General features: G+C 35.5%; 1 protein-coding gene and 1 pseudogene across 3 annotated transcripts in view; both read left to right on the top strand.

The window, feature by feature from the left end:
- LOC114486166 (proteasome activator complex subunit 3-like) overlaps positions 1-9,325 on the top strand; it is a 20,949-nt pseudogene extending 11,624 nt beyond the window's left edge.
- ATF6 (activating transcription factor 6) overlaps positions 1-20,180 on the top strand; it is a 226,606-nt gene that overhangs the window by 133,639 nt on the left and 72,787 nt on the right. The gene's annotated exons all lie outside the window — the stretch shown is intronic.

The raw sequence follows: 20,180 nt of genomic DNA, 5'->3' as shown, positions 1-20,180 counted from the left end.
AAGTGGGTTTCTTTTTTTTTTTTTTTTTTTTTTTTTTCTGTACGCGGGCCTCTCACTGTTGTGGCCTCTCCCGTTGCAGAGCATAGGCTAGGCTCCGGACGCGCAGGCTCAGCGGCCATGGTTCACGGGCTTAGCTGCTCTTCGGCATGAGGGATCTTCCCAGACTGGGGCATGAACCCACGTCCCCTGCATCGGCAGGTGGACCCTCAACCACTGCGCCACCAGGGAAGCCCTGAAGTGGGTTTCTTTTAGACAGCATATATATGGGTCTTGTTTTTGTATCCATTCAGCAAGCCTGTGTCTTTTGGTTGGAGCATTTAATCCATTCACGTTTAAGGTAATTATCGATATGTATGTTCCTATTACCATTTTCTTAATTGTTTTAGGTTTGATTGATCCCTTGACCATTATGTAGTGTCCTTTCTTGTCTCTTGTAACATTCTTTATTTTAAAGTCTATTTTGTCTTTTATGAGAATTGCTACTCCAGCTTTCTTCTGATTTCCATTTGCATGGAATATCTTTTTCCATCCCCTCGCTTTCAGTCTGTATGTGTCCCTAGGTCTGAAGTGGGTCTCTTGTAGACAGCATATATATGGGTCTTGTTTTTGTATCCATTCAGCAAGCCTGTGTCTTTTGGTTGGAGCATTTAATCCATTCACGTTTAAGGTAATTATCGATATGTATGTTCCTATTACCATTTTCTTAATTGTTTTGGGTTTGTTTTTGTAAGTCCTTTTCTTCTCTTGTGTTTCCACTTAGAGAAGATCCTTTAGCATTTATTGTAGAGCTGGTTTGGTGGTGCTGAATTCTCTTAGCTTTTGCTTGTCTGTAAAGCTTTTAATTTCTCCATCGAATCTGAATGAGATCCTTGCTGGGTAAAGTAATCTTGGTTGTAGGTTCTTCCCTTTCATCACTTTAAGTATATCGTGCCACTCCTTCTCGCTTGTAGAGTTTCTGCTGAGAAATCAGCTGTTAACCTTATGGGAGTTCCCTTGTATGTTATTTGTTTTTTTTCCCTTGCTGCTTTCAATAATTTTTCGTTGTCTTTAATTTTTGCCTATTTGATTACTATGTGTCTCGGCATGTTTCTCCTTGGGTTTATCCTGTATGGGACTCTCTGCACTTCCTGGAGTTGGGTGGCTATTTCCTTTCCCATGTTAGGGAAGTTTTCAACTATAATATCTTCAAATATTTTCTCGGGTCCTTTCTCTCTCTCTCTCTTCTCCTTCTGAGACCCCTATAATGCGGATGTTGTTGCATTTAATGTTGACCGAGAGGTCTGTTAGACTGTCTTCATCCGAGGTCCTGGATCATCTTCACTATCATTTTTCTGAATTGTTTTTCTGGAGGGTTTCCTATCTCTACCTCATTTAATTGTTTTTCTGGGGTTTTATCTTGTTCCTTCATCTGATACATAGCCCTCTGCCTTATCATCTTGTCTGTCTTTCTGTGAATGTCAGTGATTTTAAGTGAATACAGAGAAAGTACATTTTTTCAGGTAGAAGCATATAAATTCTTTGGCTTGTTTTTTTAAAATTTACTTTTGACTATTTCTGCTGGTGAAAATTATTTAGAGAAATTAGAAACTCACTGTACATGTTTTGTATACTAACTTAATTTAGCCCCAACTAGTGAATTTAGCATTTATAAATGGAAGTGTCTATGGAGGAATAAAATCTTTAGTTAACCACTATTTTACTTTAGCAGTGAAGTCTGCAGCTCATGAAATCTGTAATTCTGGAGTGGTTTCAGCTTGCACCATCCCCTGGGGAGTCTGTTGATACAGCACTGAATTACAGATTATTATTCAGCTGTAGAAGTTTTATGCTTAGGCATTTTCTTACATCTTCCTCTCTCAGTCAGTGAGATCTTGTATTTTTGCCAAATAAAACAAATCCCATACTAATAAGAAGCTATAAATAAACAGTAGGAGCGTGAGTCAGAGCCAGCACCACCCTTATTCCTTGTGTGTGTACCTCTCTGGTACTCCCCGATATGTTCATTTTGCACAAACATGTAGTAATGCATAACTACTGTTCTGCAGACCATCTCCAGTTATTTAAGTGAGGGGTCTTTTTCAGAACTAAGCAATACTGTGACTGGTAGAATTCTGGAATATTACCAGAGTCAAAAGCAGAATATGAAACTCTGCATACTGTTGATGGGAGAAAAAAAGAAATATATTTCCTACTTTTACTATAAACCCCTAAAGAGTTCAGCCCAGAAGACTGCTGTTAGATCTAGCAACTTTTCAGGGGAAATAAGAAAAAGATAAGTTGTTTGAGAGTCCTGTCTCTTCTGCTAGTCAGGTCCTATCTGATAAATTTTATCCTATTTCTTTCATTAATTCATTTATTCAGTAAATATTCATTGAACATTTATTGTTACCTGGCACACTGCTACCAAAGAACATATAGAAATGAAAAAACTAAAATGCTTGTCCTCAAGGAATTTATTATGGTAAAGAAAAGTGACTTGTAAATCCAAAATTACAACACTGTGATAGGAACTGTAAAAGAGATTTATGCAGAATACTTTGAGATACAAATAAAACTACTACCATTTATGAAGAATTTAGTGTCCTAGCTGTTTTATGTAAGTTATTTCATTTAATCCTTTCAACAGCTTTATGAGGTAGATATTATTATGCTATTTAACTTGTGCCAGGAGCACTAACTTCATCTAGGAAGGGAGAAGGTGGTATCAGGGAAGCTTTTTTCAGAAACAGTTCTTGAGTTGATTACAGCAGGATAAACTGGTAGGATAGAGAGCGGGAGGAAGATGATACAATGGGCATTTTACGCAGAGAGAGGTGAATAGGTAAACCATAGGACATGTGAGAGTACTGTTGTTGGAATGTAGAGTAGGTTCTGGGAAATAAAAGATGGCAGGATCCAGATCATGAAAGAACTTGTGGACTATGCTTAAGGAATTTGGTCCTTACACTATAGAAGATAGAAGTATGATCAAAAACGCATTTCAGGAAGATAGCTCTGGAATTGTTTGCACAAGGCATTATAAGAGGGGTTTTACTTTTAAAGGAAGAAATTCTCCACCAGCACTGACTTACGTTTATTAAGTACATATAAACACAAAACTTGAAACATCTTCTACTTTTAGTTTGCAACTATAAAACCAAAATAATATAATTATATAATATAAATAAGTTATATAAATATATAAATTAAATAGAAATAATATTACAAAGATAAAATACAAATCAACAACTTGAATTTATGTAATAGACCATGTTTTTGTGTCACTCCTGATAAGTGAAGGTGATACTGACTCTCATAGTGCAAGTCTTCAATTTTTAATTAAACATTTCCATATTGTTGAGTACTCTGTGATAACTTAATTCTCCCTCCAGTTTTCTCTATTTGAATCACTAAGAAAACCTTTGTTCTATCTGATTTACAGTTATTTGGGAAAAGGAGAAAAAGGATAATCATACCTAATAGGCTCCTCTCTCATCAATTAAGGTAGATGTACTTGGTGCTATCATAATCATAAAAATGTAAACGCTGGCCCAAATTGCATGTCAGTTATAATATGACCTAGAATATGCTTACATCAATTAATGAATCATCAAAATGAAGACACACAAATAATTATAGGGAACCGATGGACTTCAATTTGAAAAATGCTGAACTAGAAGATTCATTGTTCATCCAGTACATTATTGATCCAGGGATTTTGTAAACAAGGAAGCTATCAGTGACTTGGGTAGAGAGTCATTGGCCAAAGCATCTTAAAAGTCAGGAATCTAGGACCTAGAGATCAGTGTTTTTTTTGTTAAAAATCAGTGATCTTAAGGACCCTTGACAGTAGACATCATTGTTTCCAAACTATCCCAATTATGTAATTTGTAAGATAAAATAATGTGAACTTGATGAAGACATGGCTTTTGCCAGAAGGGGTTCTATTCAGAAATGCACTTTCAGCCAAGGTAGCCAGTAAAACTTTGTGCTTGCTTCACCTATGCCCTCTGTGATATGGCCTCTAAATACTGATGATCTCAGAAATTCAAGCCATTAAAAAAAGATACTTATATTCAACTGTGTAGTACAATTAGTCACTACTGCTAAATAACAAGATAGTGAACAAGAAAATTGTATCTTGCTTTGTCTAGAATACACAGTCCTACTCCATTTCACAGAGTGAAGGGAGATTTTGGACTGTTGATAGACTCTCCTTCAATAATAGCTAACATTTATTGAGCAATTAACATGTTTGAGGCACTGTGCTAAACTCTCTACATGTATTAACTAATTTAATCCTCAAAACAACTTTTATAAATATTATTATAATGCTCATTTTATAGATGAAGAAAATAAAGCACAGAGAGATTAGATAACTTAGCCAGGGTCACATGGGTAGTAAGTAGCAAAGCTAGGATTTGAACATGACTAACTTCGTAACTTTAACCACATTGCTATATTGCCAACTCCTCTTTGTTTAGAGCCATGCTCATGTTAGATGTGGGGGCTATTCTGACAAAAGGGCACTGCAGTGAGTACCTCCACATCGTTTATTTCTGTACCTTTATGTGCAGCAATCTAGGAGGAAGAATGAAGGAAGGGGAAGTGAGATATTTGTCAGCCCTAGAAATTGCTCATTTGGGGGTCTAGATAACGTAAGATCCACTGCAACCCAGAGATGAAAAATTTTTTAAACATAAGGGAATAAATATTACCATCCACCAGAGCCTTAAGATTATCTAGATTTAGCACCATTGATAATATTTCTCCTAACTTTTATAGATAGAAAGAAATCAGTGGGAAAAACAGCTTATTTTGAATGATTAAATTTCAATCCATATCTCAGGCTTACAGGTATCTCCAATAGTTGACACAACAGTTGCTTAGAATAGTTCTGTAAATGGAACCCATACACAGGACCACAGAATCCTTTCTTCACAGAGCATAGTATCACAGTTGGAGGATATTTAAAGGATAAACCAATCCATAAATCTGTAGGCATTCCTAAAAGAAGATTGGGGTGTCAGTTATTGACATCAGTACATAATGAACCCTGCTGGGCTGTGGAGAAAGGAGAAACTGACCTGAACAAGACAATACTCTATACAGCTGTCCCTGGCCTTCCTCCACCTGTTAGCACTCAGTGTTAATTTCATGGGTCAAATCAAGGCATGCAAGTTTATTAAATAATTTTTAAAAACAACCACTGATTGCTGATGGTTGATGGGGGTAGAAAAATTAGGAACTGTTACTTTCCTACCAACTGCTATCTCATTAACAAGGACAGGAAACATTACGAAAAAATAAAACTCTTATGTCCCACTAGAAAAAAGAGCAGCTTAATCCCCCAAAGGATTTTATATTTTATCATTAGACAACTAAAGAAAATAATTTCATATAAATGGCTACATTAATCACTGTCATAATTTAAGTAGAAAGAAACTTCCCTACTTCTTTAAAAGAGCAACTAGAAATGTTTTCTGTTTGAAAACAGAGTAACCATTTGTTAAACCATATATACCACTGAGGATGTTTTTGGTATAAAAGGGAATTTCCATGCTGGCACCATCGTAATCTTTTATAGCCAAAGTTATGAAGAAAATAAACATATGGGAAATTGTGGTCATGTTTTAGGATTTGTTTTTTCTTTTCTGTTTGATAGCCCTATCTAAATTCCCATAAGTTGAATGTAAATATGTGTGTGTAAAAATGTATATCTAATTCACCTCTTAGGAGAGGTTTAATATAAGTATAAATAGAAATCATTTACCTAAGCCCCCCCCAAAAAATTACGTAGTATTGAATTCTGCCTTTTCTCATCTCTCCACATCTAAAACGATCACTGCATACTGTTAATTTTACTTCTAAGATATTCTTTTTTTTTTTCCTAAGATATTCTTGATGCTTCTCTTTCAACCCCATCACCACCACTTAAAATGAGGCATACTTTCTCATATGGATTATGGCACAGTCTCTCTTCCATTAGTTTCTTCTTCAAATTCACCTCCACCATTGAAATCATACATCTGTGCGTATTTTTTCCCTGCCTAAATGTCCTTCATTGGCTTTTATTAATTCCAGGTTCCTAAAGCATGGCAAACAGGGCCCTGCCTCCATGAGCTGGTCCTTGCTTACTTCTCCTGCCTCATTTCCTGCCACTTCCCTTATATCTTAAGATCCAACTTACCAGTAATCCCCCATTACCTCCCTCACATACATACACACCTTTATCTCCCCTGCCCCACCTCTGAACATATAATTACTGTCACCACAACCTTCTTTGTCATTCCTGAGAGATTTGAATTGATCTGAACACAGAAACCATCTTTGAATTTTCAACTCCTGACTGGGGCTGAACAACGTAATTCCTAGTTTGTTAGTATAGGTATCTTAATATCTTACATGTGTAGTTGAAGCTATGATGAGCTTCCCAGATCCCTCCTCAGAACTAAAGTTTTTATTTCCCAATTGCTAAAAGTCTTGCTACCAAAGAGCCCTCTTCAGGAACTGCTTTGACCCCACCTCAGGACAACTCTGAAGGGCATTTCCCAGTTCCCCATGGGGTCAGTTGAGGCCTTGAGATTGCATCAAAGTCCAACTTCTCCATTCTGTCTCTTTCTTTCCACAGGTGTTTATCTTAAGAGCACTCCCTAATAAACCTCCTGTAAGCAACTTCTCTGCTTGCTGGGGAACCCCACCTGTAACATGTTTGTCTTGTTGATTTTTTTTTCCTTTCAGTTCTAGATTTTGTGAAGTTATAGTTAGCTAAAATCTTACTAAGTCAGGATCATTTCATCAGACATGTATCGAGCACCTGCTCCATGCCAGCTGCAAAAGAAATGAATTAAGACTTGGCCACTGCCCTGAAGGAGTTTACAGTCTGACTGAGGTGACAATTACATTTGAAACCATATTATAAAATCGTTAGAAAAATCCTTTTTTTAACTAAACTTCAGTAATTTTAGAATAAAAGTCAAAGGCATGGATTTTACTCTGTGGTACTGCAGAGAACAAAAGGAAAATATTTCAGGGAAAGGAAAATGAATATAAATAAATAGGGTGAAAGTTTAGAAGTTCACAGAATTTGTCTCTGATTCTGGAAACCTTTAAGGAAAAGGTAGTTTTTTCATTTTTTATTTTGAAATAAGTTTGAACTTACAGAGAAGTTAGAAGAATAATACTGAATTCTCATACACTCTTTATACAGATTCATCAATTTTACCATTTCTCCTCATGATTTAGCATTCTCATTCTCTACACACACACACACACACACACCTTTTCTGAACCATCTGAGAATAGATTAAATATATCATGTCACTTTATCCCTTAATACTGTATGTAGTATGTACTTCCTAAAAACAAGGACATAACCTCTGTAACAACCATACACTTATCAAATTCAGGAAGTTTGCCTGTGTTACCTTAATTTACAGTCCAGATTCAATTGTTGATTATTCCCCAAAAGATGAATTTTAAGAAGAGTCATATAACTTAACATTTGTAATTTAAACTAAAAATTGTATGAAGTAAGCCATAGAAGATCTCAGAAGTCTACTAACTTGATTAAAATACAATAGTGAAGTGAACTCACTTCTGACTTTCTAAGAGGAAAGCATGGATAGGCCCAGGTTACCTGTAAATGTGTGACTTGAGGCTCTCCAGAAGTGAGCCTTGCTCTGGAGAGCCCATTTTGTGAGATGCCTTTGAAAAGAGATCGTGTACTCTGGATCCAGGGATTGTGGATTTCCTTGAGCTCCTATGTAAAGCGCACCGACTTGTCATTGCCTGGTCTTCACAGCTTAAGTTTAACAATGTTCTTGAAAGTGGCTTCCCGCCAGCCAGGCCAGTAGGTAGGGGAGCTGCAGCTCAGATAACTAGATCCAGCTGGGTCCCCCGACACGTGGTCTTTGGTGCTCTAGCGGCTAGGCACTCGAAGCCTAGGCTGGTCCCTGCCGGCCTCTTGGCCAGGGCGACATCCGGAGGGCATGGTCAGTATGTGGATCCCGCTTTCTCCGCGTGCGGGCCCACAGGGACCTCCGGGACGTCTTTTCGCCCTGGTAGGGCCTGGTCTGTTGGGAGTTGGTGGTGGCGGCGGAAGCGCAAACCCAGCCTGCGGAGGAGGGAGAAACTCAGGCCTTGTCTCCCCCAACACTCGACGCCCCTGGAGGTCATGGCTTCCCTGTTGAAGCTAGAGCAGGACGTGCAGGGGAAAGTAGATTAATTTCGGGCCCGCATCTCCCAGGAGGCCGAGGATCTGGTGTCCACCTTCTTCCCTCAGAAGCTGTCAGAGCTGGATAGTCGGGTTCAGGAGCTCCGCCTGCAAGACCTATCCGGAATATGTTCGGTGCCAGCCCCAGAGACCCCCGTCGCCCCAGACACTGCGGGGGATGGTCCCAACCGGGATCCGCTGCCTCTGCAGACCCAGTCCTCCCATCAAAGTACTAGCACTGCCAGGCGGCAAGGGGCAGCTTCTGCGAAGCGACCAGCATCTGGTGGAGCTGACTTAGCACGTAAAACCCGAGATCGAGCTGCTGAGAGAGAAATGCAACACCGTGCGGATGTGGGTGCAGCTGCTCCTCCCAAAGGCGGAGGACGGCAACAACTTTGGAGTGTCTATCCAGAAAGACACCGCGGACCAGCTGTGGACCGTGGAGAGCACAGCAGCCTCCTATCTACGCCGCTTCTCCACCTATTACAACACCCAGGCCAAGTTGGTATGCAAAGACAGTGAAATACCCCCAGGTGGAAGATTATTGCCGCACTGTAGCCGAGGTCGACGAAAACGAGTACCAGAGTGTGTGCCAGATCCTGCTCCATGTACGGAACCAGTATGCCACCTTGCATTATGTAATCCTCAAAACATTGAGAAGATCAAGACCCCTCGGAGCACCAACACTGACAACCTATACCGAGGACCTTTCTCCACCCTACTTTCCTTCAGGAGTTGGCTGAGCTGTTCAGGCAGCTTGAAGGCTGGTTATTGATGACTCTACAGGTGACGAAACGACTGGAAATGTGCGTTACTCTTTAGTGACAGTTTCGTATAGCTTATCCTCATACTGAATCCTCTTTTGGTGTAATTTTTATTTGATTTTTCTTCCAGGAGAGAGAATGGGAAGAAGCCATCTGGTAGAAGGTAGTAAGGTTGGACAAGGAGAAATGACTGCCATTTTTAAAAGTAGCTTTGTAGATAAATGTTGGCCAGGGTTTCTTTTTTTTATGGCATTGGTGACATTGAATGGTTTCAGGGGTTAATAAAAAAAACCCTACAGTTTAAAAGAAAGTTAAATGAAGGTTTTCCTAAGGTTCCACTCTATGTTACTTTGTTCAAACGTCAGAAATTCTCCATTTATACCATCATTTCTTTTTTTCAAGAAAAGGAGTTTAAAGGGATGTGTTTAAGTCATTGTATGCTTTCAATTTAGCAGATTGAAATAAAACTTGGTTTTACCATATTTTGATAGCCTAAGTGTTTTTATCTGAACTTTAATTTTCAGATGTATAGTTTCCCTTCTCCTCAGCTGGACTCGTACCCTTGATATTTTTCAACTCTGATGCCTAAGAAAAATGAGCATGTAAAGAGCAATAGGTCTTAACTGTTCTAAAGAAATGGAGATCCATACCTCCCTTAGAATGAAATCTGTGAAAGTGGCTTCCTTGCACAACCTTCTACCATCTCAGTGTCTTCTACTTTCCTTTTACACACAATTTAGAATTTCTTCTATGTATCCATTTATCTCTTAAGTCCCTGCCAAGTCCTTCAAGCTTTATATCACATTTTTTTCTCAACCAATTTTCATCTCCATTCCCCTTTTGTCTCTTAAGATATTTCTTATAGGCTCTCATAAGAGTTTTCCTCTCAAATTATATGGGTCATTTAAAAAAATCTAAATACTCTAAAATGTGACTGGGTTTTTTCCTCCTGACTGCTTTTGCTGCCTGGTTGAGGGGAAACCGTTGTTGTCTTCTCAATAGTGATCTATACTGTTGGTATATTTCAAGTCCAGCATTTCCAGATTTCATTTGCAGGTACGATAAATTACTGTACCCTGAGTCACCTTCTGCATCAGAGAATTTCTTGTGATGTGATATGATGAATCATTCTTCCATAGTGGTTTTTGTTCAGAATTTTATCTTTTTTGATGATGAAGATACTTCAGCCAGCTGAAGTGTATTTATTGAAACATTTTTTTTTCAGTTTTAGTATTCTTTGAGGATCTTCATCACTCAAAAACACCACCTGTGGAACTTACATAATACACACTTAGAAAAAGTGAGAGCGGGAGCCTTTTTATAGATAGGAATGAGATTATCCCTGTGTACAAGTGACAGCTTCATCTCTTTTTCCTATTCAACTAACTGTACCCTGAATCCTTATAATATTTTCAAGACTGTATACATACGTAAGTTGTGAGCTTAATCTTTTAATGTATTTTTATAGTAGTACTTTCATGCAATAAATTATTTCTCAAATGAGTTATTGGTAGGGAAATTATGAAGGATTAAATTTATTTTTTTGTGAGAAATGAGAATGTTATTTCCCATTGAAATTTCTTTTCCAGATAATGTAAGACCCTCTGAAGCTAGGTAACTATATAAGTCAGAGTCCAGAATCTATTACTGAAACTTACATAACTCTACCTTTTTTCCCCCTTTGTGCAATATCTTTGTAGGAATATATTTCTTGCTACAAATGAAACTACTTTCAGATCTTGCTTTAGATAGGGTCAAAACATGATTATTTTGTCTACTCTTTTAATTGATCCTAATCATCCCTCCCCTCTCCCCTTTCCCCATTTAATGAACGAAATCACTTTTGAATGAGACTATTTAGGAGTTTCTTTTCAACAATGCGTTTTGGTTGCCAAGGGTGAAAACCAGCACAAACCTTTATTATACAGACTTGACTCTAAAAGCTGCTATGAAAGCATTTCCTATTTAACAGCAAGAATTGTTTAAGATGAAAGCAGAGATGTTTTCTTTTGCATCTTTTTTTAAAAAAAGAAATATTTCTTAGTCTGACCACACCACATTTCTAGCGGGTGGTGTTTTGTTTTTCTAGGGTAGATAGTGATGCCCATTACGTTTTTTCTGAGGTGTTGTCAGTCTACCCAGGAAGTGCCTAATGATTTTTGGCTTTTCTTTTGCTTTTTCATTTTCCTTATCTGTTTGACCTGAAGGAGTAAAACAACTGTTTCTTCATGAGTGAAGTGAATTAGAGATAAAATTCTGTTTCAATCACCTTTTTAAAAATTTTTACTTACAGTTATATCTGTATAACTTATGACCTTATAACTGGGCCTGTCCTTACTAAAATGAATATCACTATGTGTCTATTCTGACCTATATAGATTAGAAAAATTTGTAACTGGTTTAGTGGAAGCTTTATTTTCAAAGTAAACTTCTAAAAAATGATGCCATAGTAAAACAAGTTTATTCTTTCATTGAACTTCTGAAAAGCCCGAATCTTTCAAATTGGACCTTATAAAACAACAAAAGATTTTGCCTAATAGAAAGACTTTTGTTTGCATTTAACATTCTTCCTCAAGAGTTCTCTTTATTTCCCTTGTAAGGTATTAAATCTGATTCAGATAAGTGCCAGGAATCCTACATCAATTCATATCATTTGACAGGCATTTAATTGCATGCCAGCGTGTAGTGGACAATGTAAGGGAAGTCCAATTGTTGCTTGTTTTTCAACCATAGTTAATCATCTAAGGTTTAAAATATCTGTTCCATACATAGTACAACCATCATCTTTTGCTTGTTCCTTATACTCTTAAGCTGTCAAACCCTATGCCAGATTGAAATAAATTGTCTCTAATACCCAAACATGTCTTTTACTAAAAAAATATGCATGTCCTTTGTAGTTAAAGAATTCTGGTATTTGCATTTTATTCCCTGGTCTAACACTATATCAAACAAAATTGGAGCTGGATTGCTTTTATAAAGTCCCTACTTCTGCAAAAATCAAGTCCTTTATTATTTCCCCTTCTTGCAAATGGTTGCAAAAGCTTTTATAATAATACACCTATTTTAGGAATTGGTGTCAAAACTTGGTATACAATATGAATCATTTGCTAATTGTTAGCACTTAAAGCCCCTTTTAATTCCTTTTTAAAAGTCAGCTGAATTCAGAAAGAGTGTGTAATGATGTTTTGTTCTTAGGAAATGGTTTGAAAAAATCATTTGAAATTAAATAATTTTAGTTTTAAGTTCTTTTTGTGATTCATGAAAGCTACTAACTCAGATTTGATTGGAAATTCTAAAATTGGTAGATCTGGTTTTTAGAACTGAGTGAAATACCTTTCTTAAGTCATATAAATGATATAGAGAGGTTTAATTTTAAAGTTCTTAAACTTTGGAGCTTAGAGGGTTTTTTAAAATTATTGAATTGTTTATAAATTCTTTGGTTAGAGGCAACATTTTTTAATAGTCTTTATGAGGTTTTCATATTTCTACAGAACTCTTACCAAATGGCCTCAGCCATTCATAGATAACTATGCGATCAATTTAAAATGTTTTTTCAATTTCAAAAGGACTATCTCAATGCTCAGAAATTTGAAAAACCAGGAGAAATCATCCATAACCCACTAGTTTAACAAAATTATTGAAACGTATTTGTGGGTTTCATTTATTTTAAAGAATACATACATGTCTTTATATTATTGCAGCAAAGATTATACATACTTCTGTAGAAGATAAGCATTTATATATAAACCCAGTTTTACTAATTAGAATTTCGTTTGGCCGATATCCCCAGATTCAGATAGCAATAAACCCCATTTCATTTTGTCTTTTAAGGATTCTTAAGGCTCTGTTACCTAACTGTGAGAATGATATTCATCTAGGGCAGGGGTTTTGAGTAGAGTGTGGAAAATAGAGATCAAGTAGCAAGGAGGACATGTGCCTAGATGACGGTGAGAATGTCTAGATATTTATATTAGGATTTTACTCTGCTTTTGAGTTGAGGTTCCATAATGGCATTAGCCATTTTATTATTTAGTGTTAATCCCCCCCCTCAAAAAATTTTTTATTACCTTATAAATATGTTCAAGAAAGCAATTACATTGTCTTATACTGATTAGATGAGTTGTTCCTGCTTACATGGTTTGGTATGAGTAGGAGGGAATCCTACTTCCTCTGTCAACATTTAAACATTTCTGAAAGATGCTATTGTGCACTGACATCAAGGCATTTTCAAAAAATTCCTGATCTTTTTGAAAAAACAAAGGACTCAGTCAGTTACAGAAACAGGTGCTGGACCACCCTTGTTCTCTGCATTACAACACTGTACTGCTAACACATTAAGTATCTGCCTACCTCGAACTGAAATTATCCATGGGGAGCAGAATAAAAATATAGAAGTTTTATGACTTATCTTTTCATCAACAATAATAGGTATTTAATATTAGATGATTATACATTTGTATATATTTTTTCTTTGCTTTCTTTACTGTGATAAGTCTTCAAGTTCCTAAAGTTCAATTAGCAGAATCTTATCAGTGAAGCTTAGTGATCCCTGTCACTCAAATTTAAAATATATCAATACTAAACTGAATTTAATGAACTCTCTCACATAGAGAATGTCAAGTGTTATTTTTACTTATTGGTGAAAAGCTAGCAGGAGCTAATGGACAGGATTAAACCTGCAATCAGAATTAAGTTCCTTTTACAACTTGGCCATTTATTTTGGCTTTGTTATTTAATCTCACTCTTACAAAGTATTACAGCGTTACATTGGAAATACCATTTGCTTCAGATAATATAGCATTTTGAAATTCTTGAATAAATATATAGTTTCCAATTAAGATTTTTGAGATTGAGGGATGTACTTTTGCCCCATTAATTTTACAGATGAAGAAATTTAGATCCAGAGAATTATATAACATCACACAACTCGTGTGACAAAAGTCTAGAAGCCAAATCATCTTCCATTTCAGGCTAGTGCTTTTTTCACTGCATTGTACTACCTCCTTTTTATTAATAAATGAGATTGTGTTAAAAGGGAGTTCTAAAAACGTGCAAACCAGTAGAATTCCATAAATTAACATATCCCTATGAACTGGTGTATTATTTTATTCTGCGAAATTTAAGAGAAGTTGAAATGTTTCTAAACCAGAATGGGCTGTAATATTTTTACTTAATTAAAGATTATATAAAGAAATCTAAAACAATCTCTAAATTTATATGTTAACTGTAACTTTATTTTGGTCATATAAATGACCCTTACTAAACAAAACTCAGGAGTTTCAATACCTCCAGTTCCACTTCTCCTTCTGAGGAGGCATTATTCTATACTATCAGCCATGCCACTTGTGTTGGAAGGAGGTACTGTTAGAGCATTTGGAGATAGATGGGGAGAAGTTTAGTACACGATTTTGTTTATTTCACTTTTGAATATATGGGTTTAAAATATCCTACTGACCCAGTACCCCACACCTCATTCTTCACCACCAAAGAACTGCTAAGTGGAGTTGTCATGGCTCTGTCCCTAATAACCTACAGAATAAAGGGGGAAAGCAGAGGAGCTGGAGTTTTTTGTTGGAGACGAAGACTCAAAGGGCTATTTCCCAAAAGAAGTTTATCCTCTAGAGCTGCACTGTGTTCACTACAGTAACCACTAGTCTTCAAATGTAACTTGTCCTAATGGAGATGTGATGTAAGTATAAACTGCACACTAGAGTTTGAAGACTTAGAGCTTGAAGAAGAAAAAGTAAAATATCTCAGTAATTTTTACATTGATTACATATGTGTTGCATGATAATATTTCTGGATATATTGGGTTCAATAAAATAGATTATTAAAATTAATTTCACCCATTTCTTTTTACTTTTTACTGTGTACTAGAAAGTTTACATGTGGCTTGCATATATGGTTTGCAGTATATTTGCATTAGACAGCATGCTCTAGAGCTAAGGTTTCTAAAGTAATTGGGATGAGTCTTGAAGCTGAACCAAAACCTACAGTGATATATGATGGGGGCATTAACCGTAGACATTGATTTGTCATCTTTTCATAATGTACAATTCAGTAAAAATGAATCAAGCCTTCTCAGAATTCAACTTGATCTTGGAACTTGGAATGCCTAAAGGAGTGGTTGGCTAGCATGCCCCTTAAGCATACCTTCTAAATATCATATCTCTTATCCAGACTTACGGTGAGAGCTTATAGTACTGATATTCTGTATTGTTAATTCAGGGTGACTCCATATGCTTTAGAAACCAAATAGATGACAAGGTTAACATCTTATTTTGATGACTGAGACACTTTCCTAACAGTTTTTACCTGGATGAAAGAATAATGTACCTCTGGTACCTACAAATACCTACAGGCAAAATCAGGCTCTTCCTCAGGGAGCAACATTTGAGCACTCAATTAAATCCCGAAAATTCCACTGAATTCCTGTAATACTGTTTCTTTGTATTATTTTTGTATAATATATAATATCTGTTTTCTCTAAATAAGTTTCTTGAGAAGAGTGAGGGTCTTTCAGTCTTTCTCCCTTATGGTGTTTTGCATATAGTAAATTTATAAAGTATTTTGAATTACATTGAACTAAACCAAAACTGGATCAAACTAAAGGAAATTGTTTTCTCATAAGACATATAGTAAGTGAGCCACTTTGTTACAATTGAGCATGTTTGTGGATGTATACCCAGGAATATGTAACGATGAGAGACATCTAAAAATTTGATTCAGAATTAAGCAAAGACCAATTTTAGGCATCTAATTAAACATTTTTTCTTATCACAATAATATAAATGTTTTAAAGTACTTCTGGTAATTCTCCTTCAGTATTCCCAGTGATTTCCTTAAGCCTATTCACCCTGCAACAGCTGCAAGTTATTCCAAACATGTGTACTGAATTCCCATGCTGTGTAAGCCCATTTGAAAACAACTCTCTCACCCCATTAACAGCATCAGTAATTCTCTTATTACTTTTCTAACCAAGAGTTATGGAGAAATAAGTCTAGTATATCAAAGAGTGAAGAATTTTGTTCTTCAGAACTGGCTCTCTGTGGTCATGGACATAATGCTTTACCCTTCCAGATTTCTGTATTTAAAAAGTTAAATAATTTCTTAAATACTTAAAAGTTACATAGTTTATTAAATACTTAAAAAAGTATTCTCTTAAGTATTAGAATTCTCTTAGATTTTAAGTTTTATTTGCTAATAAATATAAAGACAAAGCATTCTGGTTAAAAATTATTTCATAAGTTTTAAACAATTTGAAAAGTATAGTGAACTCAACCATCACTGTCTTATTCCTCTACTTTTTTAATATCGGTGAACATTTTTCTCTGCTTCTTTCCTACATTTTATGCCGTGAGACAAGCTCAAAATTATTGAACCCGTTATCTATATATTTCATAGCTTACTCCAGTACTTCTGTTAGGCACCCATCTGGAGCTGAAGAAATTTGACAGACTAATATGCTTGCTATTCTGTAGAGGAGTAATGAAAAGGCCATTTTTATGAGTTTCATGAGCTGAGGGTTAATATTTTCAATAAGAAACCAATAAGTTGAATATAATCTTTTGCATTTAAATTCCACATTATTGCACTGTATTATAAGAAGTCTTAAAGACCACATAGTTCATATGGTAGGAAGTATTAAATGTTACTTGAGTATCTAATTTCTGTTTATACTTTTAGAAAGAATTAAGAGTAATGGCAACAGATGAAGTCAGAATAGCTTGATTAAAGGTAGCAAATAATTGTAGTTTATTAAAAGAATATCTCCTTAATCTTATAGTATGTGCTAATTCTTTGCTTTTCAAGTACATAAATTTATGTATTATCTGAGACATGCTCATTCTGTAAAAGTTTTGTGTAAAACTAATGAACTTTATTTAGCCCCATAAGATAATTTGATTATTAAAAATGACATTTGAAAAATGAAAACTTTGATAATTCCCATAGCAAAGGCTATAAGAATTATTGTAGTCAGAAAGAAATATTAAATAAATATAAAATATTTCTTTTAGCTTCCATTCCTACCTCAGAAATTATTTAAATTTATTCAGAAAGGTTTAATATAAAAGTTCTGCCTAGAAAATAAATTTGAGACTTTTAGTATTACTTCACAGTAGTACTATTCTAAATATATGTTTATACAAGAGGCAGATTGGTGTTCCTTTTAATGAACTAATGCTAGGATATAGTTATTCCTTTAATTATTTAGTCTCATTGAAACTTAATTAATTTCTAAACTAACTAGATTTACTCTGAAATTAGTTCTGAAATTTTTAGCTACACTGTCAGATTAATGGCTAATTTTTTTAAATTTAATTTTTATTTTATTTTGGAGTATAGGTGATATACAATGTGTGTTAGTTTCAGGTGCACAGCAAAGTGATTCAGTTATACATATACAGATATCCACTCTTTTTCAGATTCTTTTCCCATATAGGTTATTACAGAATATTGAGTAGAGTTCCCTCTGCCATACAGTAGGTCACTGCTGATTATCTATTGTATATATAGTAGTGTGTATATGTTAATCCCAAACTTGATCTCTTCTCAGTAATTTAAAGAAGCAGTATTATTTCATTAAACCATCAAATTGTACCTGCCCATTGATTAACATATCCTGAGGATTTACTGATCTGTTTTTTTTTTCAAGTGTATATGAAAATCTTTCTGTACATGTTCTTGGGCTCACCATTAGTATTAATGCATTCACTAACTTACATTTGGCAATACTTTTGCTGTATAACCTTAGTAACATTGTTATGATGTTTTAGTATAAAATTACAGTAGAGAGACCACTGTGTCAATCACCCAAACATTATTCTGTCCTGTTAACCAACAAACATTATTCTTAACTGTCATAGAACAGATTTTCCTGTTTGTCATACATATGAAGTATTTGAATGTATTTATGTTAAGTAATTTTTTTTTTTTTTTTTTTTGCGGTACGTGGGCCTCTCATTGTTGTGGCCTCTCCCGTCGCGGAGCACAGGCTCTGGACGCGCAGGCCCAGCAGTCATGGCCCACAGGCCCAGCCGCTCCGCGGCATGTGGGATCTTCCCGGACAGGGGCACGAACCCGTGTCCCCTGCATCGCCAGGTGGACTCTCACCACTGCGCCACCAGGGAAGCCCTATGTGAAGTAATTTTTGAAGCCAGTTACTCTTGAATGACCAAGCATATTCTTCAGTCCCAACATTCCTCCCTACCCCCACCCCCAGTAAACTTAAGAAATCCATCAATTGGATTTCTGTTCATAGTTTTGGCAATACTAATGTGTGTAGCAGACAGCAGCTATTTTTTGGATTTTGCACTTGCTCTTGGATCATAAATAAATAAATAAATAAATAAATAAATAAATAGCTAGCTAGCTAAGGTATATACTCACCTGAAGTTTGGTGGTTTAAAACCACTATACTATAATTTTAACCTACTATTTTATATTGGAGTGATTTTATTTTCTAGAAAAGTTTTGTATTCTGAAAGTTGTCATCCAATTGTACTTTGATCATTCTTTGACTGCCCACAATATAGCCACACATTTATTTCCTCTTTGTGAACAAAGAAAATCGTTTAACAATTCTCAGTTCTTTTCATGAACAAGATATATCCTAGGAGCTGTGGAAATAATAGATTCAAAGATTTATAGGACTGTTTCCACTACTCATGACTTAAAACATACAAGAATAATTCCTAACATATAAGATTGCCTATACCTATTTTGACATTAACATTTTAATATGTGACTGTGTTAGAATTGTTCATGCAAATGCATTTTAGGATCCTATTGATAATATTGAAATAATTATGCTCACCTTTATTTACAATCATCCCTAGTTCTTTCTTTCATATAATTATCTATCATTCATATAGGTTAGAGGTTAGATTATCTCTGATGAAAAATTTTTTTCCCAGTGTATTTAACATCCTGATATTATGTGATTCAGAGTTGTTACAGGTGGCATATGCTTCCTGATCACACACCAAAGAAAGACGAGAAGTACACAAAGGAAAGAGTGGAAATTTTATGTTATAGACAAATACGACGTGTGAGATAATTATGTTGGTTAAGTTGCTGATGGATATTGATTTCCTTTTATTTAGGGACATCCTAGAAACCTATGTAGGTAGTGGGCAGAATCCAGCATGCTTAGCAATTTGATAAATTGCCTTTCATGAGTGAATTGTATTTTCTACTTTGGAGGTCTCACCGTCATTTTTCTTGGTGATTTTAGAAACATTTATTTTGATGTGGTGATTGTTGGTATATTTGAATAAAATTGTTATTGACAGAGCTTGGTCTAAGTTCCAGCTAGGCCTCAATTTTTTCGAATGAGGGCATGGTCTGCAAGATCTCTGAGGTCTCTTCCTGCCCTATGACTCTGTGATTTTGCTAATAAAATTTCTGTCATATTTTGGTTGACTTTGAATGTAATAGCAGACTTTTAAGAAAATCTCCTACGTGAGACTTGAGACATGAGATTTGTGGGTCAGGAGGGAGATGATCATAAAGCCTTCAAAGAAAAAAAAAAAATGTATGAGCTAAGTCATGTAAGGTGGAAAGGTAATCCCAGCACAGAATAATAAAGATCAAGGGCAATACAGACACAAGGACCCTCACTGCTAAGTTAAGTATACCTGAAAGAATGTGGTGGGAAAGAAAGGAAATAAAGGAAATCTTTTGAGTTTATTAGATTTCAGGGAGTACTGTACAAGATAAGGTTGGAGAAGGAAATTGGGACCAGATTTTCAGTTTATTGGCTATCACCTTCTTAGTTAAATATGTATTCTATATTTATTTGCTTTTTGAATGTCCCATATATAGCAGAAGTTGGGAAATAGAAAAACTTCAGGAAAATGTCAGAGTGCTTTGGATTATTATTATTATTTTTTAACATTTTAGAAAGCAGCAGTTTGGTATGTCTGCTTAATAATTGTGAGTATGTTGAAACAAAGAAAAGGGTCAGATTAGTCAACTGAATGTCTTTTCCTGCCTTTATTATTTGGTATTCACTTCCTAAACACTTTCCTTGGTGGGTTTTTAAAAATAGTACCTATTTGTTTTCCTAATTGTTAGGCTTTTATTTTCCTTTTTAGTTTATTGCTCCTCTTTATAATTGCCTGATACTTCAGTCAGGCATTTCAGATTGTCATTCTACACATCTTTTTTTTTTTTTTTTTTTTTTTTTTTTTTTCCCCGGTACTCGGGCCTCTCACTGT

The sequence above is a fragment of the Physeter macrocephalus genome, chromosome 4, assembly GCF_002837175.3.
Source record: "Physeter macrocephalus isolate SW-GA chromosome 4, ASM283717v5, whole genome shotgun sequence".
Lineage (NCBI taxonomy): Eukaryota > Metazoa > Chordata > Mammalia > Artiodactyla > Physeteridae > Physeter > Physeter macrocephalus.
The sequence above is the reverse complement of the archived record's forward strand: the minus strand, read 5'-3'. Positions and strand labels throughout refer to the sequence as shown.